Below are 24,110 nucleotides of genomic sequence, written 5' to 3' on the forward strand. Positions count from 1 at the left end.
GCTTTGTTGATTTTCTCTATTGTTTTTATTTCAGATTTAACTTACTGTGTATCTTCTTTAATTTTTATTATTTTTTCCTTTCTCTTTGCTTGAGGCTTAAATTGCGGTTCTTATGTAGTTTCCTTAAACGCAAAGCTTTGGGACACATAAGCTGGGCATGCGAGGCTGCATCCTCTGAGAAACAGACACTGAGATGGAATTAAACATGTTTATTAGAGAAAATCTCTGTGTGAGGAGAGCGGGAGGAGCTGTATAACCGGACCTGGGGTGAAGAAGAGAGGAGGGAGGGTTGGGTTCAGTCTAGGAAAGTTCGGCAAGGCTGTCAGGGAGTCTTCAGACCAAAGCTGGCTGTCAGAAGGCTCCTAGAAAAGGACCTGCCCTAATTTCCTGCCGGGCTCTTTCAGTAGCACCAAGCATCCTGTGGGAAGCAGGGCCTTAGTGCCAACGCAGCGCGGGGTTTCACAGCATACCAGCCGGGGCTCTGGTCAGTCCTGTATCCTGCAGTGGGAGGTCTGAGCTATGTATTTTCATGGCGACTTCACCAGGTTGGGAAAGGGGGAGAGAAGACAAGATTCAAAGCATAAGAAAGTTCAGTACATTTGAAATAAGTCGTTCTGTTGGTTAGAGATTAGGTTACATGGTAGGAGGGACAAGAGATGCATGTAAAGTAGGACTCAGAGGGCAGCCAGGGCTGGGATCCAGTGATGGCCTTGTTGGCCAGAGTTGAAATTCTGGATTGTATCCTGAAAGCCAAGAGGAACTATGGAGAGGTTTTAAGCACGACAGTGACAAGACTAGATGGCATCAGTTACAGAAGAGATTCTGGTGGCAGAGTAGAAGACCAAGCAAGGGGCAGAGAGTGGGGACTAGAGAGACTGCTGAGTCTGGAGGCCGTGATCTGATGAGAGACGACGAGGGTCCAAACCAGGCAACAGCTGATGCAGCGGGCCCGGATCCAGGAGATCGCTGGGAGGCAGTGTTGATATGGCTCAGGCATGGGGCAGAAAAAGTATAATATGGGCCCCAGACATTTGATTTAGGGGACTCAGGAGTGGGGCAGAAATGCACAGAGGAAGTGAATTTCAAGAGGAGAAGCAGATATATAAGGGAAAATCAAGAGTTTGGTCAGTCCGGGACAGGTGGGAAACCTGAGACAGGTTTCTGAGGTTTGTCCAGCATTTGTTTGCACGAGTCTGGGACTCAGAATTGTTGTTTGGACTAAAGACAGGTTCGAGAGTCATGGATGTTTAGATGCATTTTGAGGCCATGAGTATGACTGAATGCAGTTTTATAAGAATTACATGGAGGCAAGTACAGGACTCTGGGAAACTCAACAGTGGAGACGGGGGGAAGAAGAGACGCCAGGAGACTGAGGAATGGGGAACTGAATCTTTTATAATGGGCTGCAAGCAAAGCTGCCTTCCCTTTGCTCCAAAGGGTGCCACTATCTCCATATTCCAAAGATGCTTATTATGCAAACATCCTTGAAAGAATAACCCAGAGCCAAGGGGGGCAGTTAGTACCTCGTTCACAAAACATGCAGAAAAGTGAGAAACTCATGAGGAATTTTCTCCCAACAACAGCCAAAATCCAAATCAGGCCGTCCAAAGGCTCCTAAGACCTACAGAAGAAGGTCGAGTTTCTTAAACTAATATTGTCCACCTCTGCCAACTTCATTCCTCACATTCCCTGCCTCACAACGTGAGCCAGAGATACTCGCAGCCCCTCACACAATCTGTGTGAATTCTTCTCTCTAGATCTTTGCTTGGGTCATCACTTTGTCAGAATTTCCCCCTCCCTTCTCTATAAATCATTCACCATATGTCCTGTGAAGTACCTTCTAAGGCCCAGCATTCAGAGTGTTGCTGGGTTAATGTTTGTCTATGGGCACACAGGGCCAGCAATCCTTACTTGTTCTTGAACTAATGTTTACCACTTCCCTTTATGGAATGAAGTCAGAGCCCATTCCAGTAAAATAAGTCTCCAGGATTTCCTTCGCTACTTCTGTAGCAGAGTCAGGTGCATATTTAATCTCTATTCTCACTCCTGGTTCTAGTTTGCCTCTCAGGTGTGCTGTGTCCTCAGCAGAGCAGGCGCAGCTCCATGCAGGTTCTGTGTCTGGTGGTTTTCACGGTACCAATGTCAAAATCAATGCATATTTTGACTTAATGAAATAGCCCTTCACCCTATAGCCTATAAACCTCTGACTGGATTCCTACAGCGTGCCTGGAAGGTGCAGCAGAAAGGTTCAGAATGGTGGCCCGGTTCCTACTTGAGAAATGCCATGTACCTCCACCTCTCTTCCCAGAGTTGAACATGTTACCGAACAAGAGGTCCGAGGGAGGGGCAATACAATATTTGGCCCACCTAGGGATGCCCAAAACTGCTATACAACAGGGGCCCCTCCCAAAAACAAAATACTAAAATCTACTGGACCCTTCTGTCCGCCACCAATTGGAAAGACATCTCTTAATGCCAGAGATTTGTGAAAAGGAAACAAAATGTTTATTTAATGCTATTCAGGCCTAATGCCACCACTAAAATATCAAAGTCCTTTAGGGTATACACCTACACCCACACAGCGCTCCCTTCTCCCACTGTCCCAACTCCGGGTACCGTAAATCAGGAAAAGAGCACACGTCTGTGTTGCAGGCTGCTGGCACCATCAGCTGTGTCACTGTGCAGGATCTCGAGTTAATCCAAAGTACTGTGGTACCCTCTCATGGTCCACTGGCAAGAGTCCTTTGTACCCAGTTTCAATCAAAGTCTCTCTTGCTTTTCAGGCCCCCGCGGCCAAAGGGGGCACCCCAAAGCCGCGTGGGCCTCTTTTACCAAAGCCGCGTGGGCCTCTTTTACCAAAGCTGCAGGGGTTTGCACTCCACCAAAAGCATGTGGCTTTCTTCTTCACCTGGCTGCAGGGATCTCCATTCTGGCAAAGCTGCGTGGTTTTTCCCTTTCACCTGGGAAAGAGGGGGTCCACACCCTGCCAAAACCACGTGGCTCCCTCTTTCACCTCACCAAGAGGGGGTCCTCACTCTGCTGAAACCGCGTGGCTCTCTCTCCATCTGGCCAAGCGGGGACCCTTCATGTCTCGGAGCCAGTCTTTTCCAAGCTCCCACACAGCGGCACCCTCCCTCAGGGGCGCAGCCCCTCATTACATCCTGAGTCCAAACTCTTCCCACTCAGGAGTACAGCCTCTAGTTACATCCTGAGTCCCCTGCTACTCCCTTCTCACTCAGGAGTGCAGCTCCTAGTCTCATATTGCGTCCCCTGCTACTCCCTTCCCTCTGGCTCCAAACTTGGCCACAGCTATTTAACATATCTATGAAACCAGTTAAAGGTTATAGATATGTTAAATAATCATTCCAGAGGTTAGCTGCAAAACTGTTGCTAGGCAAAACAGCTCTCAATGGCCTGGCTCCATTCGTTTCTTCCCCCTGGGGGGAGGGGTGAGGACATCTTATATGTCTCTCCAATATTCCTATACACGTTGAATTCTGGACACCCTTCCAAATCTTTTTTGGGGGCCCCCCCTGGCTGCACCCTGTATCAAACAGAATACGTTGCAGGAATAGGTTAGCTTTGGATAAGACGGCTTGGAGAAATGCTGTGAGGAAACTTCCAGTTCCTTCCAGAAGTGAACACTCGTGGTCATTTGACTGTGTTTTCAAAATCATTAGTTTCGAAAGAATTCTTAGGAATGGTACCCAAGCAGCACTGACTTCATCTAACTCCTTTCTTTTCTTGTCCCTGGGTTTTTTTTTGTTTTTTGGTGTTTTTTTTGCTGTTTTGGTTCCTCTGTGAAATGAAGTTAATGGCATGAGTCACCAAACTGGCTCTGAGTGAAGAGAATTAATGAGGAACGATAACATTATGCTTGGGATGCACTGACTAAACGCAAATGAAAAATGCTGTGTGAGACCACGTCCACGTGGGTGAACTAAAGAAGCAGGATTTTGTCCATTTGGCATTTTCCTTTCAGTTGTGAGTATCACCTTCTGCTGTGTCTGCTCAGACAACAATGACTATTTTACTGAGGATCTTGGTGAGCTTTATAAGGGTAGGCCCCTTGGCAACCATATTCATGCGATAAAATTCTGATTTCCCACCTTGTAGGAGACCATTCTGCATGGCGTGGGCCCAGGTCCCACTCAGAGATGCACAGGACCCACACCCACAGATAGGTTCTCTTGTGGAAAGTCAGGCCTGCAGTGTACCTAGGCTGCTTTGAGTCTTGCTCTTTGCTTAAAAACTCCCTCACCTGGATTTGTGACAAACATTTACTGCAAAGTAACTTCCTAAAATTCATGCTAAACCTTCCAAGGATGAGTGTAACCATTTCAACCACTTTTGCCTTTTCATTTGCAAATATCCCTCTTCTGTGATGTGATTAGCAGCATTGGCTCCTTTATTTTCTGTAAAAGGTAATCACCTAAAGCAACCTGTGCATAGTAAATGAGGACCATTGTGTAATATGCGGAGAAACCCAATAAAGGCGTTCACAGCAAGGACCTTGGCTTTTCCTCCTCTTGAGAGAAAAGCAATGCTGTCCCTTTTCCTCCACAGGACTCAGTAGGAAATGGATGTGAATGTCTCATTTCATCCATAATGATGCGGACACTGCGGGCCGGGTCCGCATCACCACCTCACAGGGATCTTCTTTATTTCCTCGTGTATCCCAAGCACCTACAACAGTGCCTGGAACACAGGAAGTGTTCAAGAAATACTTGTTGAGCTGATGACCCTGGGATAGAGAGACTAGTAGAGGGATCCCTCCTAGGCTTGAGGCTGGAGCTTGAGCTCGTGGAGGTTGTGGTCAGCTTCGCCCCATCATGGAGACTGAGGCCCCCAGGGTGGTGAAGATGAGACATGGAGAGAGATCTGGAGGTGAGGATCGGGCCGGCACCCACTGACTCTCTGCCTCCTTCTCTCAGGCCTTTTCTAGGCCAAGCCGCAAATCACTGTCTTTGAATAAATCCCTTTGTGTACGCTTCAGCTAGTTCCAGGGTCTTAGCCCAAAACAATATAAAATACTTGGAAGTTGACATGGCAAAAATCTAGGTGTGATGAACATGTGTTACCAGGGGCTCTGGAGCTAAATGGGTTGTGAGGTCTGGGAGAGTCTCAGCGGGGTAACGCCACCCCCTTTCTCCCGCCTGTCTGAACTCGCCAGTGTCTTCTGACAGTGACAAGTGACATAAGAACACTGGCTTAACACAGTAGAGAGCATGAAATGGTTAAACAATTAAACTCCAGCTCTCACAAGAGATATTTGATGATGTTCTACAGGAAATATTACAGAGCCCATATTCACGCATTAAAAGCTTGGTCTCAAGTGGAAAAATTTTCTCTCACCGCAAAATAGAGGCAAATAAACACCATTTCTCAGCACCGTAGCTCCGTGGAGACACTAAACTCATATGCTTGGAGCAGAAAGTTGGACAACTATGATTCCACATGTAGAGATTGGGGTCCTGCTACTCAGTGATTGGTGGCCAGCCACTCTGCTGAGTTTATCAGAAGTGGAAAGAATTTCCTAAATTCTGTGCAATTAAGAATTAAATCATAGAGCTATAGCTGATGAAGTTTGGGTATTTCAACTCTGAACTTTGAGCATTTATTCTAATACAAGACAACTCAATTTTCTGCAGTTAATATTAAATATGCCCTTAAGAGGAAGCCACACTGGTGTGAAAAACAAAGAATTCAGATGACAAGAAAAAAAGCTCCAGATAGACTCAGGACCAAGACATTTCCCTTAATCACGGCCAGCTTACGATTTCACCAATACTAAAGAGGAGCCCTATGAGCCCTATTAGCGTCTGGGTTTGCTAAGTTCTGCGACAGCATCAAACAGTTCGCCAGGCCCAGGACTTCCAACAGCCAAGGTGTAATTCTCAGTCCTGAACCTGGCTGCTGCCGGCTCTGCTGGGCTGTATGCCTGCCTCGCCCACAGGGGTCTTCCTATGGAGGGGTAACCACGCCCCTTTGAACCTGGCATTTAAAGCTTCTGCTCCCTGTGGCACCACCCCTTCCCACCACATTTCATTGGCCAGAACAAGTCACATGGCCAAGTCAACCTGCAATAGTTCAGGGAGCTCAATCTCCCAGTGACGACTTGGTGGGGCCAGTCAGCGGGGGCAGTGAATCTTTTGACAACAATATAGTGCAGCAGGGATTAGGTGGATTTCCAGAACCACACTCTATTAACAGCAGTCTGACCTACATAATTATGCTTAAGTTAATTGTATAGTACCGCAAATAGTTTACAGTCTCAACGTATAATGTGGGCTTGGTCTTTTCTAATTACTCTTTTTGTGCTTCCCGAAATGTGGGTATTAAAGACTCCCTCAAGTATCAATAAAACCACTGCATGGACCACATGAACCCCAATTGCAGGCAGGATGTGACAGCTGGAGAATGACTTGGATGGGATCCCTCAGAGGCGTTGTTTTTCACAGTGTGGTTTGTGTTCCACTTGTAGCAGAATGACCTGTGATGCAGGTTTAACATGCAAATGTCTGGGCTCCATCCTAGGTATAGTATCAATGTCTGAGTCTTTAGAGGCAGGGTCTGGGAACCTGCATTTTACCAGCACTCCAGGTGATTGTGATGTGAACTAACTATTGAGAATTGCCACTTTAGAGAATCCACACCTACCCCGGCTCATTTCTGTCAGGGAGTGTCACCCTGGACACCCAGGCCGTCCGTTGCTGTCCTGGTGCACAGCAGCCCACGTGCAGTGGGTTCAGCAGGACTTGGGATTTCCCGGGAAGTGAGGAAGAAGAAGGCACTTTTCATGGAGTGGTTTCTAGTGAGGGCCTCTACCCTTCCTTCACATTTCGGTTTGTATAGTTCACTATTTTCCTCATAAATCAACATCTGTGAATCATTCTGTTGTCTATTTTTAGAAATGAAATGAGACTACATTGAACAATGTTTCTCATAAAAAACCCTCTAGTAATAGCCACAATTGTTCTAAAACATGTATTTTCACTGCTTTTCCTCGTTGACAATGTACATTTGGAACAAAATCTGTGATGAAAGCTTAACCGTAAGTTTCCAAACCTTATTTCGGGGAGGTTTGCATGTGTTAAATATTTCGGTTAGTGATCCTACAGTGAAAAGTAGAATTTAGGAGTTTACGTTCTGACTGGCTCCGCCCATGGTTTCCCAGACCCGCTCTAAGAAAAGGGCCCAGTGCTCCATGTCATATGATTTTGTTTGGGTTCTGCTACAATGACCTCTGCTGCTACCTGGGTCACTGAATTCAATATCATGCTTCCAGCTAAAAGTCGTGCCTTAACTGGCCGGGTCTAGCACCCTGGTGACAGAAGCTGCCCAGGGGCTGCCAGCTCACTTTGGGGCAGTTCAGCTGCAAGGAGTTTTGCTAGGCTGCTCTGCTTCCCCGTGGACTCTAAGGACACTTAGCTACAAACCCTTCTGAGATCTGTTCTGTGGCCCAGCCCATATCTTGCATATGAATTACTTCCTAGAGTTGGTTGAGCAGGAGAGTTCATGGCATTAAAATCTCAAATGTCATTTTTTGAGTTATTTCTGTCTTTTTGAAGTGATGTCTATAGTCAAAGTGAGGAGGAGACAATTGACGACAAAATACAGTTGAAAGGAAGGAGGGGAGAGAGGGAAGGAGAAAGAAAGGAGAAGGAGGAACACACCCCTGCCTACACACACACTAACTGAATACTGTATTGAATACATACGAGAACAGACAAAAGCATCCCAATACTTTCTACAAAATCAATTTGAAAGGCCTTTCTATTCAAGCTAATGACAAACAGTGAAGGCAGAGAAGTTACTTTAACATAAGTGGCTGATTTTATATAGCAAACGCCCTTTAGTCCATAAGTATATTATTAAATGATAGGCAACATCTAATATACCTATTCCTATAAAACTAGAAAATAAATTTCTAAGAAAGGAAGATTTTACAGACCCTGTGTTTTATACCCAGCACAAACGAAGGGAGTGGGGAGAGAGAAGAAGGAAGGAAGGAAGGAAGGAAGGAAGGAAGGAAGGAGGGAAGGAGGGAGGGAGGGAGGGAGGGAGGGAGGGAGGGAGGGAGGGAGGGAGGGAGGGAGGGAGGGAGGGAGGAAAGAGAAGGGAAGAGGAGGAGAGGGAGGGAGAATTTGTGCTTCGACCGCTTTGCCTCCATTTCGTTTCCTCTTGGGCTGACCTGGCCTCATAGCTCCTCTCAGCTGACTCCAAACATTCACATTTGTATGTGTCTCCAGATGGGCTCTCCTCCCCATGGTTCCTAAATTCTGCAAGTTGAGCGCGGCCAGATACACGTCATAAGATGAAAACCATTGTGCCTAAGGAACTTCTGGATCTCCAGGAGGCTGGCACAGAAACGAACCAAGGGCGGCTTGAAGTCTAAACTCAAACATCGCTGTCATGAAGTTGTCATGAGGCTCACTCATTGAAAGGGATCCGCCCCCTTTTATACTGACCGCAGAGCAACGGCGGCTCGTTTGCGTGGCATCATGACGAGCCACGTGAGCGGCACACACCCTGCCAACTTTGGCCACTATTTTATATTCGGCTAATGTAGACTTAATTTAGTTTCTTGGGATTAGAATGTTTCAGCATTGCCTTACAAAAATATTCCATTCTGGTTCTCGGACAGAGCATTGGTTTAGAAAATCTGCAAGGTTTTAGCTGCCAGCTTCCCTTGCATTTCTGTTTTTGTCTGTAATTTCTTAAGACTAGTAAGTAGACATGGCACTTTACAAATACACAAAGACAAGGGTCTGGCCTTCGGTCAGAAAAACACAACCCAAATGAAAATAATCCAAGCAGAAGCGGTAACAGACAGTTTTGGGGGCAGGCATTGGCTTTGAAAAGCAAAGTTTAAAGTATTTCTGTTTTTGTTTTTGTTTTGAAATGGGAGTGATGTGCCGGGAGAGGGCCAGCTGAGTCCCCGAGGTTCTCTGTGTTTAATCTACACTGTCTCTGGTCTCAGGAGGTCCCTCAATTCAAAAGCAAAGTTATTCAAAATGAGCCCCCACACACACCACCGAAGAAACTGCTTTTTATGGCAGACGGCGCCTTTTTTCCGATGGCTTTGTGGCTGACCTCAGCTCCCCAGACAAGTGCAGGCTTAAATAAGATAATTGCTTCCAAGGCATTGTTCCGTGCTTGTAGGAAATCTTGAACACAGAGCGCACGGCTATCGGGAGGAGGCCGCACCTCAAGCCACACCCCTCGTTGTCTGTTTTATTTGCCTTCATCAGAAAGCTCTCCTGACTGCACCACAAAAGTCAGGCCTTTAACTTTCTAGAAACAAACCAGCTACCTGGCCCCATGGCACAGTCAGTTAATCCAAGACACATTTTTATGCAAACCTCAAGTTATAACCCACATATGGCGGCAGATCATTATCCAAAGACTCTAAATTGAACCAGTTATATAGTTGGAGGTGGATCTATCATAATCCGGAAAGCTTTTCTTTTTACTGGCCTATTTTAACAAGTGTGGGGAGGAAATACAACTCAAAAAGCATAAACTGTTTTACATCTTGAATGGAACTTTGATAAAAATGGAAGTACTCCAAAGTAAAGACATATTGGCAAAGGAAGAGGGAAAGATGCAAACAGAAATAAAAGAGAAAATGTGGAAATAAAAAGGTTCTGGGTCTGCATTGACATTTCCTGATTTAGTTCATGAAAAAGGCTGGATACACAATTATGTCAGGATATGATCCCAGGATATGAGAGAGACAGACAGACAGACAGACAGAGTCAAAGACTAAAACGAAATGGGTCAAAATAGACTCCAGTGATTATTCCAGGGATCTCGGATTACAGGTAACTTTTGTTCTGTTTTGGGGCCTTTTGTGTCTTCTAAACTCCTAACAATGAGCCTGTTTTTCTTTAACATAAAAAAATCAATAAAATACTTAAAAATGTTTTTCTGATTCAAAATGCAATGACCTTTAACTTCCAGCCTGAGCACCTGAGCTGGTAGACCTTAGGGTTGTGAAAGGCAGGGTTTCTGTGTGAGCTGGAGCAGCATCGCCCAGAGGCCCTGGAGCAGCCATGCACTCCCGCACACTTTGTATACTGCGCACAAATGGGGTTAATGACTTTTCCAACCTAAACACATTTTAACAGTTCCAATGCCCAGGCTGCAATAACGGATGACAGAGTAAAGTGTTCTTTAGTGCTGACCTATTGCAAGTTGTTACCATTACCAGCAGTGGACACGGTCTGCAAGGTGAGTGCAGTGGTCAGTGGTGTTTGCTTTGTAGCTTATGTGCGCTACCTCCTGTGAGCTTCACACAGGAGGGTTGTGTGCATGTGCAGGTCAAGCTCACCCTGGCTGCCAACCTGAATTCTACAGATTGTTTCAGGAGACGTGGTCTCTGGATTCTGGTCCCTTCCGGTGCCTGGAAGACCTAGAGCTGAGAGACCCTACGGAAGTCTGCTGGGGCGTCTGGTTCCATCCACACTATGAAGTCGAAGTTGGCTGCACGATGTCTCCTCTGTAGAGTTTTCTGTTTCCTTGGCACTTGCCCTTTGGATCACTTTGTGGGTAAAGGGTACCCTTGAAGGCAGACCCCAGACAGTCATCCTGGCCCACAGGATGACTAAGGCTGTTCAGTCCCATCTGTTCCTCTACCTGAAAATCCTTGAAGCTGAGGTTATAGGAGAGTAAAATCCTTTCCACAGAAATGCAAATGCCTCAAATAGGTTTTGAGCCATCAATCCTTCAGACCTGAGCATAAACCCAGTTGCTCGATTGCTTCCTTTCTAACACGCAGTCAGCTAGAATGAGAAAGGGACAATTTGATGATCTAAGTGGCAGGGGTGGAAGGGTGCAGCGTGATGATTAAGCAGCAGGTGTCACTGTAGCCCTGGGGGGGCTGAGGACAGAGATACACAAAAGTACCTGAGGAGCCACACAGGGCAGCAGCCCTCCATTCTCCTCAAGTGCTAGTCCTCCTTCCTCCCTCCTATTTGCTTCCCTCCACCGGCTTCACCAGTTCTGCCAGCCATCCACCCCCCATCCATCCTCCACTGCCCTACCCCCGGGGGCAGTGGGGGCTACCTGGGGATCCTGGCAACTTCCCAGCAACCTCATTTTAGCTTCCTCCCTCTCTGTCTCCAGCGTCTTCAACCTCACCCCTCCCTTCTTTAATGTTTTGCCATCTAAACAAACAAAAAAAATCGTCTTCCTAAGCCCACACCCCACTCCAGATTTCTGCTCTCTCAGCGGACTTCCTGGAAGAGCTGCCTGCACCGCTTACTTCCTGTGTCCTTGTCTTCCACTCTCTCCTCAACACTTCCTTTGTCTTCTGCCCACCCCCTCCCTGTGAAACTGCTCTTGCCCCAATTACCAGCGACACCGGGACAAAATGCAGCAGACACTTCAGTTCTTGGCTTACATGACCTCCCTAAAGCCCTTGACTCTGGTGACCTCTTTCTGCTGTCTTGACTCTTTTCCTTGGCTTCTTTGGTCTTATCTTCCTGGGTGACTTGGTCCCCTCTCACTAGGCACAAGCTGACAACTCCCATGTTCACAGCACCTCTCTGAGCTGCATGTCCCACACCCAACTGTCTGTGGCACAAATTATGTCCCATAGACATGTCAATCAACATTTTCAAAATAGAACCCATCACAGTCTCCCCACCCCACCAGCCTGATGTCTCGTGTCCTGGGGGCTTTCTTCTGTGCAGAGTCCTCTGCCTGCAGAGTGCTCCTCTTCCCCGTGACCCTCTGACCCCTTCATCTGGCTGCTGTTCAACCTCCAGGTCTCAGGTTAGATGTCGCTTCTTCTGGGAAGACTTCCTTAAAACCTCAAGTGTGAGTCAGGTATTCCTATGGTTTTGGAAGCTCCCACTCACTTGTAAATCTTCATTAAATCTTCTGTCCTTCCCAGTATAATATTCGCTCCCTGAGGGCAGGCAGGCATCTTTCAGTCTTGGTTTTTATATCTCTTGGCTCAGCAGAATGTCTGGCACATAAAATGTTCAATAAAAACGTCCATTTGAAAAAATAAGACAGCTCATTTCCAACACTCAGGCGGCCAGGAAAGGGGGTGTGTGCTTCCCCCGTCTGGCGAACCCTTTCCCCATAGTCTCTGTGAGAGACCAGGCTCCATTACTCAGGCGAGCCCCCCTCTACCCAATGGTTCAGCCGAATCAGGGGCTGTGCTCCGGGCGCATCCGTCCTGGCACTCTTTCCACCAGGTATAATGAGTATTTTCTATGAGAAAACATATTCTTAGCTCTTAACATTGACTTTAAAATAAGCTTTGTAATACTCTTTTTTATACTGAAGACTATCTCTACCACATGTAAATATGGATCACGCAACAGAAATACATTCTAGATTGGTTCTCCTTCCAAGTAAAATAAATAGTCTTGCCACAGGATAATTCTCAACAGCAACTTGGTTTATGTCTTAGTTTTTGTTTTCCTTTTTGGAATCTAACTTTCCTAAGGAAAAATGTTTTATTTTAATATGGTAATTTAAAAAAATGCATTTTTGAAGCTCCAAATGCTCAAAAGTTTTTCCTTTTGCTTTGGCACGTTATAAAGATTTTATAGGTCAAAATACACTCTTTGACACTTTAGTTAGTGCCTGCAGCTAAATTATGAAAGAAAAATATTGCAATACATTTCTATAAGTGAATCACAGAATTTCCCCAAATGAAGCCATAACACACAACACCTCGCACTGTGGGACATCTGTCTGTCTCTTTCAGAAGGTTTAGTCCAGGGTCACAACCGCAAACTTGGAAGTGACAGAGCCACACTCACCACCACGCTGGCGAAACTTACCTCCTTGGCCACTCCATCAAAGGATGGCAGCTCTTTACGAGAGCCTGGTGAGTTGCAGCACACCTTTTTAAACCAGGGGTGGGGACAAGAGGACATCATGGCATCTCTCTAGCCAAAGAAAGGTGTTCACTGTGGGAACGTGTGAAGAAGATGGAGAGTAAGTGGTCAGTGAACAGACAGATCGTTCTGGCTCTGCCTACAGCTGTTGGTTAGGGTTCGCTCTTGGCATGAACACTCCTCCTCTCAACAGAACTTTCCAGAAGGCGCCCCATCACACTGCTCAGATAATCACGTCCTGTTGGCCCCACCTTGGGGAATGCTGTCTGGGCACTTGTTGTTTTTCCCTCACTTTTGCTCATGTCACCAGGGCTTGCTCTTGGCCTGACCTTGCTTTTCATCTTCAGTTTGTCTCGGGCATGGACAATCATGTAAAATGTAGGTCAGGGGCTGGGGCCTGCGCCCTATGTCTCTGTGTCCTGGGATTTCCCACCTCCGTCCAGTGGACCCTAATCAGAGATTTCCCCTCAGCCTCTGCCACCCACTGGTCATGAAAGAAGGTGTTCTGTTCCATTTATTCTACCAAGGAGTTTCGCTTCTTGTCTTCTGCGGCTCCCTGCGTGGTGCTGCGGATATATTAAGCGTCTCATCGACATTTAAGTCAGTGCTTCATCAAGGAGACCAGCAGCCTTGGTCTCACTTGAAAGCTTGTGAGCAATGAACGTTCTCAGGCCTCACACTAAACCTACTAAACCAGGGGCCCAGGACTCTGTGTTGCTAAGGGCTCCAGGTGATTCCTGCACAGGGTGACAATCATCATTCCAACTGACAGCTGTGTGAATGAAGGGGTAGTAATGGGAGATTATTCCCGGCCCTTCCAGTTCCCAGGGGAAGGGCAGCAGGTGACAAGCCTCTCCTGGCCCAACAGGCAGCATCTCTGCCATGGTTCTAAACAGATGATTTTCTGAAACCATCAGCAAGGATTAGGGACCAAGCCTGACCAGCTGGGAGATTTCTCTGGAAAGCCCCAGAGCTTCTGTTCTTTTCTTTCACTGGCCCCCTGCCCCATAACCACTTTGCAGCAACCAGTCTAAAGCGCCGCTTATCTGGCAATGCCACAACCTCGTCTTTGCCCACTTGTGGGTTCCTGAATCTCCAGCAATCTAGAACCGACCCATACTCCCTTCCAGGGCTCGGCTCTGACACTCAACAAATATTTATGAAGCCCTCGATAGGTGCAAGGTTCCATGAAGCGGGCCCCCTCCACCAGCCCCCCCTCCGCCCACTGTTGCCCATTCCCCGAGGAAGCCTGTTTCGGTGACTGCCTGGCCCACGGTGGGGCACTCAGTCACCAGAACTTCCAGAGCAAGAGCTGAGGCCCCTTAGCAATCTCTGCCCTAATTATTTTCAAACTATTCAGTAAGATAACCGTATTAGAACACCTACACAGAAAATGAGACAAAGAATTATTCTACTAGTGTGAAAAATGCACTTTGAAGTTAAAATGAAGTTAAATTATAGGTTAAGCAGTGAGTGTAATAAATCTATTTCGATGCCCCAAATTGAAGTTAGATGAATAAAAGCAATCAGGTCTGTCTCTGTGTCCGGTTTACTTCTGAAACGGTTGGTTGCAAAATATTAAGGAAAAAAATCCTCATTTGGATAAGTAGCTGCACATGTAACAGTATGTGTTTAAGATAACTTTTCCTGTAACTTGGAGATATACTGTATCCAAGATTAAATACGTCAGCTGTCTTCAATGTGTTACAATATGATATATTTATATTTGATACATATTACAAATATGTAATATTTTATTGTCTTCTCTTTTTTTATACAATTGAAAAAACATTTTAATGCAATTTAAACCAAATATCTGAAATATGTGGAAAGTCTCAAAACTTTTGCAGCCCTCGGGGCTCTGTGGAGCACGGCAGCCACTTTAGAGATGAGAGGCCAAGACGAAAAAGTGAAGTCACTTACTCAGGTTCCGTGGCTTCTCGGTGTCAGAGTGGCTGCCTCTCGTGTCGCTTGACTTGGAGATTTTCTTCTATGTTTCACTGGACATCTGTGTCCCAGCACAGACTCCAAGTGTCTTTTGCTCAGGGCTGAATCTTTCAGAGCGGGAGCTCTGTTTATTCTGCTTAAATGAATTAGAGTGGAATTTCCCCAGAGCTATGTCTCATCTTCAGCTGGAGGGTGCCGGCCAGGGAGAGCCGGGCGGGAGTGAAGATTGGCCGAGCGATTCTGCTTCTTCCTGGTGTCTGACCACAGGCTGGCACACACAGTCCTCTTAAAATAAGACGGTTTTCCTTTCAGCAGCCAGGGGTTGGCATGTTCCCCGAGCTCCGCTCAGCTTTCCTTTCACAGGCCTGGTCCCAGAAAGCACTTGCTCACTTAGATGACCTGCATCTGGCATGGGCTCCGTTTAGCTAACAAAGATATTATCCTGGCAATGTCGGGGGCAGGGAGACAGGCAGAGAAATGGAGCAGGGACTTGGAGGAGAGGAAATCTATCCAGGCATGTGCAGATCGCCTCAAACACCGCAGGCTGCCTCTCATCCTTTCTCCTAGCAGTGCGCTGCTTTGGGACTAGCACCCTGGGGAGGAAGCCTTAACAGGGTGAGGGCAGAAGGTTCTCGGAGAAAATGGAACTGCTCTGGCAGGGTGACTGCTTGATGAAGAAGGGTCGCAAAACCTCTCTTCTGCCTCAGCAGCCTGGAGTCTCTTTTTACCTTGGAGAACTGGCAGCAGCCCTTCCCGCGGAACCGGGTGTTGGGGTAGCTATCCCTCCGATGGAGCTGAAACCCTGCCCACCTCTGCAACGCTGGAGATGAAACAGGTTTCCGGCGGGTCTGTCATCGCGGGAGAGAAATTCAGTCACACACACCCAAACATCTCACCCAGCAAAGCCCCTCAGGTCTCCTAGCAACTTGCTGTGCTTGGATTTTTTTCCATCTATTTTTGCACGGTGGAGCTTAGTTGTTAAAAAAAAATTATGACAGCCTTGTCAGGAAAACCAAAAGAGCTGGAACACAGAGGTTTAGCTGACACTGATCCTTCTAATTGCCCCACTTCGTGGGGAAAACAGGCCCAGGACTGTGATTTATTTTTCACTTTCTGTTAGAATTAGAATCAAATGGACTGCTTTAATGTTTGTCTCTCACCAAAAAAAAGTAATAAATCTAAGTAGGCTGCAAGCTGTTATGTTCAGGCCTAGCTTTCTCACATAATCACCCCACAAAAGATACTGCTGGTTGCTTCCCCAGTGTCTGTTCTCTTATTCCCTGTGAGAAGAAATGGTTGGCAATGTGCTCAGGTAAGAATTCTCACATTCTCAGGCTTTCCTACACATGGGAACAGCCACACCACCCAGTCTGTCCATGACATGTAAGTAAAGTCTACAGGGTGGGGCTCTGATGAAATTGTATAGATTCAGACAATATGGGAATTTGCAGGGCCCTTTTTCTGTCTTATTCTTGGTTGGAATGCAAGCATGATTGCTGGAGACAGGGCAGTCACCTTGCAACCATGAGGATAACATTCTCACATGAAGAATAATAACCCCCTAAAAGCAGGGTGGATCCTTGATAACTCCCTTGAACAGTGGTAACAGCCCTTGACTTCACACCGCAAACCTTTTTCTCAGCTGAGCAAAGTAAAACCCATTAGTTAACACTTTTTATTTGGGGTTCTGTTAAATTCAGCTAAGTGCAATTCTAACCAACTCCCTTTCAAAACACAAACTTTATACCATTACTTTAGGCCTAGGAATTGTCAGTCCAGCCAGTACCTAGAACAAGACTCCCTTTTCTCATTTCATAATATGACTGGGGCAGTGTGAACGTATAAAGGGCAGTCACTTCCCTTTTGCTGAACCAAATTTTACTTCTCAGCCCTCAACTTCCTGAACCTCCTGGGAGTTGGGGCCATGCGCTCCTTCCTCCTTGAAATCTTCTCCTTCCTTTCTTCTGTGATGTGACTTCTCCTGCCTGCCCCTCATCATTCTGGCCTGCTTTCTAGTCTCTCCTGGTCCCTCTTCTTCTGCTCGTCCCTTAAATGCAGATGTCCCCCAGGGTCTCGTCTCCTCGTAGCATCCCACCCTCCCTTGCATGACAATCTTATGCCTACCCATGGCAGCCACTGTCACTGTCCCAAATTGGACTAAAATGTCATCTACTGACATTGGAAAAAGATGTCTATCAGGAACTGCTAAGAGAAAGAAAGCAGCTCAAAGGGTAAGATGTGCTTTGTTCCATTTCTGTAAAGTCGGAGGAAGAAAAGAATATGCATAGAAAAAACATCTGAAAGGCTATATAAAGATGTTAACTGTGGGGGGGGAGGGTGTAGGATTTAAAATCCTTAATTCAAATGTAAAACTAACGTTTTAATCCCTAAGGGCCGAGAGGATATAGAAATGGTTTCAATGGATTTCCACTGATTTCTTATTTTCTCATTTAGGCAATTTCTCATCCATAGGCAATTTCTGGTCCTATAGATACTTATGTGTTTATTCATTCAGTGAGTCTTTATTGTGCAACTACTCTGTGCCAGGAGCATTGTAAAAACAAAGCCCAAGTGCAAGGAACTCTCATTTGAAACCAGCTGGGGATGTACTATTTCATTTTTAAATTGATAGAGAAAGTGCATCCTTTGACGGGTCACATCGAAGGGATTTCACACAGTATCTGTTACACAGCAGCTCCCCCTGGCATCTTTCTTGGCTGAGCACCAGGCATCCCTCCCAGGCCCAGGCTAATTGCTCCTCATGGCCTCTCGAGACTGTCCTGGACTGTGGGCTCAGCCCCCAGAACCTGTGGGCGGGGCCTGCCTTCTCTGTGTGCTCTCTGAGATGGCATCGCAGGATGTTTGCCTGCTTTTCTGATGAACTCTAAGAACTCCAAAGCAAAAAGTTTAGTGGGCTGGAGGTGGAGTGGGGGGAAACTACACCATACACATGTAGAGAATTCTGTTGTACAACTTTGCCTCTCTCAGAACCCTGACTTCTTTTTTTTTTTTTTTAAAGAGTTATTTATTTATCTTTAGAGGGGAAGGGAAGGAGAGAGGGAGAGAAATATCAATGTATGGTTGCCTCTAGTGCATCCCCTGCAGGGAACTGGCCTGCAGGGAACCTGCCTGCAACCCAGGCATGTGCCCTGACTGGGAATTGAACCGCGATCCTCTGGTTCACAGGCCCGTGCTCAATCCACTGAGCTACACCAGCCAGGGCAGAACCCTGACTTCTGACCGTTATTCCCATTCCCTCTTGTCCGGCTCCAATTCCATAAAGCTTTGCACTTATAAAAATACTCAGGTGATATAGGACAACTCTCATCTAACTTGCAGAACTGGGTGTGCTGGTGAGCAGGCTCAAACCCCTATACTTCCAGCACCAGGCCTACAAACCCAATTGCAGCTGGGCCTGTGCTCTCTACCTCCCCTCCTGAGACAGTAAGAGAAGCTCTTTTCCACCCCGCCCCTCCCACCCCCCATTTATGACATCCTGGGATTGTGCTCTGGATTCTAGTTTCTTGCCTCCAGGAATTTTCTCTCCGCTGATCATCCTCTTTCTTTCCACTATCTTCAACTTCTTTTTCTCTATACCAGTTCTGTCTCATCAGCATTTAAACACACTAAGAGTCTCTTCCAACTGGGGATACACACTGAATGGATTGATCGTGTTATAAATTTTGGATGAGGATGGAACTCCATGCTGTTCAGGCTGCAACTCGTGCATCTAAAAAGGTGCTGGGCCTTCTGGGGGTTGTAGGCCATTAGTGGGTTGCTTTAGCAGTGAACATTTGGCAACACTTTTCTTTTCGATTCAGAGATCTCCCTTGGGTTACTGGCAGCAGCTTCTCCCTTGGTGGCTAAGCGCTCTGGCTTCTCCTGAAAGGCCTCGCCTCCGCCCATGTGACACATTGCTCTTGTCCCCGCATCGTCCAGTGTGCCATCATGTCCGAGGCTGAGGCAGCCCCAGCACGAGGCTGCCAGCTTCCACGGGATGTTCTGTGATTCTGTTTCCTGAGGTTGGCCCTACATTTGTTGGGGCACAGAGATTTGCAAAGTGCTAGTGCTCACCCCCATCTTTCCCCAGGCCCGCAGGCCCCTCCCCTCCCCACTGAACCTGGTCTCCTGGGCACCGCCCCCCTCTTCCCTCTGAAGAATGCCAACCTCAGTCCCAGCAAATCCTGCCTGAGCTGGTCTACTCCTGTGTTCAGCTGTGCTGAAAGTGAGAACAGAGGTCTGAGCAGACAATTAGCTTTGAAAGACGCCAGGAGAGGCCAGAGAGAAGACCCTGCAGCCTGTTACAGACGAAGGTGACAGCTTCGGACGGCGTGCTTGCCTATCTGTGCCTCGGGTGAACGTGTGCATGTGTGTCTGTGTGCGATCTCTCTGCCTTTGCCCAGATGTGAGTATGGGCTTCATCGGTAACAAGTGATTTTGCCTTTGAGGGTATCGTGTGTGCACAACCTCTGGTGTGCATCTGTCCAGGCTAAAGGACACACACCGATGTCTGGTCGCACGAGCCATCCTGGCCCTTTCCCGAGGCAGCCCTCTTCTGTAGGAAGAGAGAAGGCTCCTTGGGTGTTTCCAAGCCTCTCCCCTGCACTCTCCCGGTCACTGAGCTCTGGACCAACCACTCCCTTTGCCAGTTCTCCCTTCTGGGTCAAACTGCCAAAATCCCCTTGTGTTTCAACTCCAGTGTCTGGGTTGACTTGCTTTAATTTTTTAAAAATCATCATCCAAGAACATGCTTATTGATTTTTTTAGAGAAAGAGAAAGGGAAGGAGAGAGACAGGGAGAGAAACATCGACGTGAGAGAGATACGATACATCGACCGGTTGCTTCTGTGTGCACCCGCCTAGGCATGTGTCTTGACCGAGAACTGAACTCATGACCTTCTGGTTTATGGGATGGTGCTCCAACCCACTGAGACACACCAGTCAGGACTGCTTGAAGCTTTAACAGTGAGAAAGTCAGTCGGTTCCAGCTCTCCTACTGCCTGTTTCCCAGATGAATCTTTCTTGGGGCAGAAGAAAAAAAGAATCAGACTTCTTTGACTATATATATAGACGTGACATTCAAACCCAGAGCTAAATGGGATTTCTTAAATGTCTGTGGGCTTGTGTAATGACCTATGAAGTCAAAGTCACCAGAGTTTTCTAATTAATGACTTGCATGCAGTGATTTTAATGGTTAAAGAAAATGTTAGAAACAAAGAAATGAAATAGTTTGTAATCCTGGCTACCTACTGAGATTTACTAAGATTCTGATGAGTTACTTTCTTTCCTCTGAGGACACTGAGGCCTTCTCTTCATAAGAAACTGCTGGCAACTGAGGACTTTGCAGCCAGAATTCAGAAGGGAGGGAACGATTCCATGAGGGCACGACTCGGAGCCAAGCACAGCATTCAGTGACTGACTGTCCCATCGGGTCGGCTTCCGGACAGAGGGGTGGCAGTTACCAAATCTGAAAGCAGAGGGTGAGGGGCTTTCAGAGCAGAGGAGACCGACATTGTCTCCTGTCCGCGCAAGTGACAGCCACACTGCAGATAGTAGGTGGTAAGCAGGATGCTCTGGAGCTGAAGTAGCAAGACTGTGAGGGAACATAAAGGTAGCTGAAGGTGTCAGACATTCCAGAAGTGGGTTAGGGAGGGAAGGGTTTTGGCAGAACCTCTGGTCCTAACTCAGTTCTGTTGGTTTGGATGAGAAGTTGGTTTTCTAAATAAGCTGGCCATCTGGGCTGGGAGAAAGGAGAGAGAACAGAAACCTTAGCAAAGAAGGGGTTCTGACCTAGATGCAGCTCAGTCCCAGGCAGCTGCACAGTTGGGGTGGGGATGGGGCTCCCAGCAATGAAGAATCACCCAGTGGTTACAGCCTGGGTAGGACTCAGAAAGCCAGTTGGCCCATGCACTGGTTGTTCTTCCTGCCTGCCACACTGAGGGGATTCTCTTCCCATGTAACGTAGTAAATTCCCCTGTAATGTCAAAACACAGGTAACAGCTTGGCCCCGGTGAGAAATAGCTGGCTTCATGTTTCCCCCCAGTATGATTTCCTGTACATTCAGCGAGGGGCCCTGCCCACTCCCCTGCAGAGCTCAGGGAGCTGGGCCGAGAAGGAAAAAACAAGGCTGATTCATGTTTGTGATTAACTTCTCACCTAATGCTGTAATCCCATACGTGAAACAGGGCCAGCTGTCAGGGCTTGGCTGGAAACTCGGCTCTCTGAGGAAGGGCGGGTGGCTGCAGACCGGGGCTCTGGCCACCCTGCCAACGCCACCCTCTGCAGGCTGCTTCTCAGATGCCATCTCCTCCGGGGTCCCCTTTTCTGTCCCTGCCGTTGGGGCTTTCCCAGTACTTTTGTAGTACTGGCTGTGTCTTCTCTCTCACTCAAGGGTGGCATTCTCTTCATAAAGAAAAGGTGGTCCCTTGGCACCTTCTCAAGTGCCAAGCCCAATGCCAGGTTCAGGTTTAGGGCTCAGGAAATCACAGTGAAGGAGCTGAGCGGCATGGGATGACCTCACCCGAAGGGCTGCATCTGATGGAAAAGGAGCCCAAAGCAAATTCTGCCCCTTGTCTGGGACCCGGCTAGCCTGGCAGGGCAGGGCAGGGCAGACGCGACCTCCCTCCGCTTTTCTCAGCAAAAATCCCAGCCCGTTGTTATGATAAACTACTTGCTCCTTGCTCAACAGTACATTCAGGAACTGGACTGCTGCCAAGGAAAACTCAGGAGCAATGGTAGGTCTATTGAAATAAATTAATGGTCTATGATAAATACAGAAATACAGTGCTAGTTAATAAGCTTTTACGCCAACAAAATCACATGGTTGTTTAAAAGGAGGAGTGTTTACATACATATATTTTAAGTAACAAGCCTGATTAAAAAAAAACAACACTGAGCAATTCACAACCCATTTAGCCAAGTAAATACGGGCCCTCAAAGTTGATGGCAATACCTTAAGAAGCTCCAACTGCCTGAAAGAGCGCTATTTTTTTCCTGAGGCCTGCGGGCTAGCCCAGGAGGAATATTAGGTACCTCACTTGATAATCACACTTTTTGGTTTCAAGTCCCAAATGGCATCCTCCAAGCTGATTACTGGCCAGATTCGCCAGACTTGGCTTCGAATTATTCTGGACAGTTTCCAAAAGTTAAATCCACTTTCAAAAACCTAAATCTTGCCCCAGCCAGGTGGCTCTGTTGGTTAGAGCATTGTCCTGTATACTGAAAGGTTGTGGGTTCGCTTCCTGGTCAGGGCACATGTCTGGGTTGCTGGTTCAATCTCCATGCAGTGCCCACACAGGAAGCGACAGATCAATGTTTACCTCTCACATGGATGTTTCTCTTTACTCTTTCTCTTTCTCTTTCTAAGAATATTCTTGGGTGAGGATAGAAAACAAACAACCCTAAATCGTTGCTATTCCTTGGGTGTGCAAAAGAATGCACTGTAAGTTCTAGAGTTCCAGAGATTTCAAAACTCTTCTGAGCAAGAAAACTATCAGTGTCCAGCTCACAGGTGACCGCTGCAAATAGCAAGTTCGGATTTCTTTGTTTGAAGATCTGTCATGTCATCTCAGAATCAGAGTTCATACTTACTCATTCTGTGCAGACTGTCATCAGGTTCGGTTTGCATGAAATAGTTGACCCGTGTCAAGGAATTTAAACTCTGAATACCAGCCCAGCTATGACATTTGCATCAGTGGGAGCCTGTGCAAATCAATGAGAAAACCTGAGCAGCCCACACGGGTGTTTCACCAGCTGGTCACCCTGCAGGAGGCACATGGAGTGAAATAACTAAAAGCAGCCTCCTTCCTTCTAACCTGGCATAAATCACTCTGATTCAATTTCGGAGGGGGTGGGGTGCGCAGAAGTGACAGACCAAGGCCAGTAGTAAATGGCTGGTTGAGAACCTTGGTGTGTCTCTGGGTGGTGTTTGGGCTGGGTTTTGCCTGCGTGACAGTAGAATGCCACGACCCACTTCCAGATGAGAATCAAAACACTCCCAGCACTAATTCTGCTCTTAATGCAAATCGAACCCCAAAGGCCTGGCCCTGAGAGGAAAAGCTCAGCTGTGCTACACCTTGGGGACCATGAGGGGCAGCAATTCCTGTTCCCCATGACTTAATTCATGTGGCCCCAGGAGGTCCATCTCTCTCTGTCTCCCTCTTCCTCCTAAGAACTGTAAGTGAATGGAAGGGCAGTAATTTACTGTGTAAATTCCCATTTGTTTGTTAAGCTAAAGATCTGTTTCCTGCAGCTAAGTCAGTGACATCAGTAGCTCCCACTTCCTCAGCAACCCCAGGACAGACACCCCAGCCCCTAAAACCTGCCCGCTCTGTCAGCCTCAGTTTCTGGTGTCCGCTGGCTAGACTGAAGGTGATATGGGAAAAGCCTGATTCTGGGGCTTTCTGGGTTAGTAAACTTCCAGCTGGTACGGCTTTGAATGTGCCATTACGAAGAACAAGCGCACACGCTAACACTCTTAGGAAAAAGCCGGCTGGGTGTCTTCCTTCATGGTGGGGGATAGATGTGCCCAGAGCTGCAGGGAGGGGGAGACAGAGAGGAGAAGGAAGTGGTGGTCTACACCCAGAAGTGGCCTTGGTCATGAAACCCATGAGGTGATATAATCAGAGCTAACACTTTTCTGAAGCCCAGGCAGCCCCTCACCTAAACTCTAACACAGCCAGGTTAGTGGCAGTTCTTAGACAGGGATCTGAGACAACTTACTATTTTTAGGGGAAGTTTCTGAAATCCTTACTGTGCTGGGGTCCACAGGTTCATGGAGAGGGGTGGAAATGGGGGCTTTAAGGGACTTCCATTCCACTTAGGATGACTGAGTATAGACTGTGAAACCAGACTGCCTGCATTTGACTCCGAGACCTACCACTTACTATGTGACTCTAGGCAACTTATTTAACCTTTCCGTGCCTTAGAAAAGGTGTACAAATAGTACCTTCCTTGTAGGCTCTCTATGAGGGTTAAATAATCGTGCTCTATGAGGGTTAGCTATTGTCACTGGAGAGATAAGGCACCTCAAGGGTCATACCCTGGGAGAATGAGGCCATGTACAAGGACTTTGGAATCAGAGGAAAGCAGGACATCTGTGGGGTTGAAGTAGGCAGGGTGGACACCTCAGGGGAGGTGGGGCCTGGGTCAGGACCTTGAGGGATGGTCTACTCTGGCCCGACTCCTCTTAGCCGGACTACCCTCCCATGAATACGGGGCAACCAGGCCTCTGGAAGGGTAGAAGCCGTGGCCGCCCCGACTCTGCTGTTCACCAGCCCCTTCTCTTTTGGCTTCATCTTTG

The 24,110-nt window shown here is 47.3% G+C and overlaps 1 long non-coding RNA gene across 2 annotated transcripts in view; it reads right to left on the reverse strand.

Moving 5' to 3' along the window:
• The window catches only part of LOC119058085 (uncharacterized), a 66,982-nt gene extending 51,967 nt beyond the window's left edge, over positions 1–15,015 (reverse strand). For both annotated transcript variants that reach the window (XR_005084196.2, XR_005084195.2), the window contains exon 1: positions 14,787–15,015. This is a non-coding gene — a long non-coding RNA (uncharacterized LOC119058085). The remainder of the gene's footprint in view (positions 1–14,786) is intronic.
• Positions 15,016–24,110: the final 9,095 nt, after the last annotated feature.

The sequence above is a fragment of the Artibeus jamaicensis genome, unplaced genomic scaffold (genome assembly GCF_021234435.1).
Source record: "Artibeus jamaicensis isolate MK-2021 breed Jamaican fruit bat unplaced genomic scaffold, CSHL_Jam_final scaffold_369, whole genome shotgun sequence".
In the NCBI taxonomy this organism is placed as follows: Eukaryota; Metazoa; Chordata; class Mammalia; order Chiroptera; family Phyllostomidae; genus Artibeus; species Artibeus jamaicensis.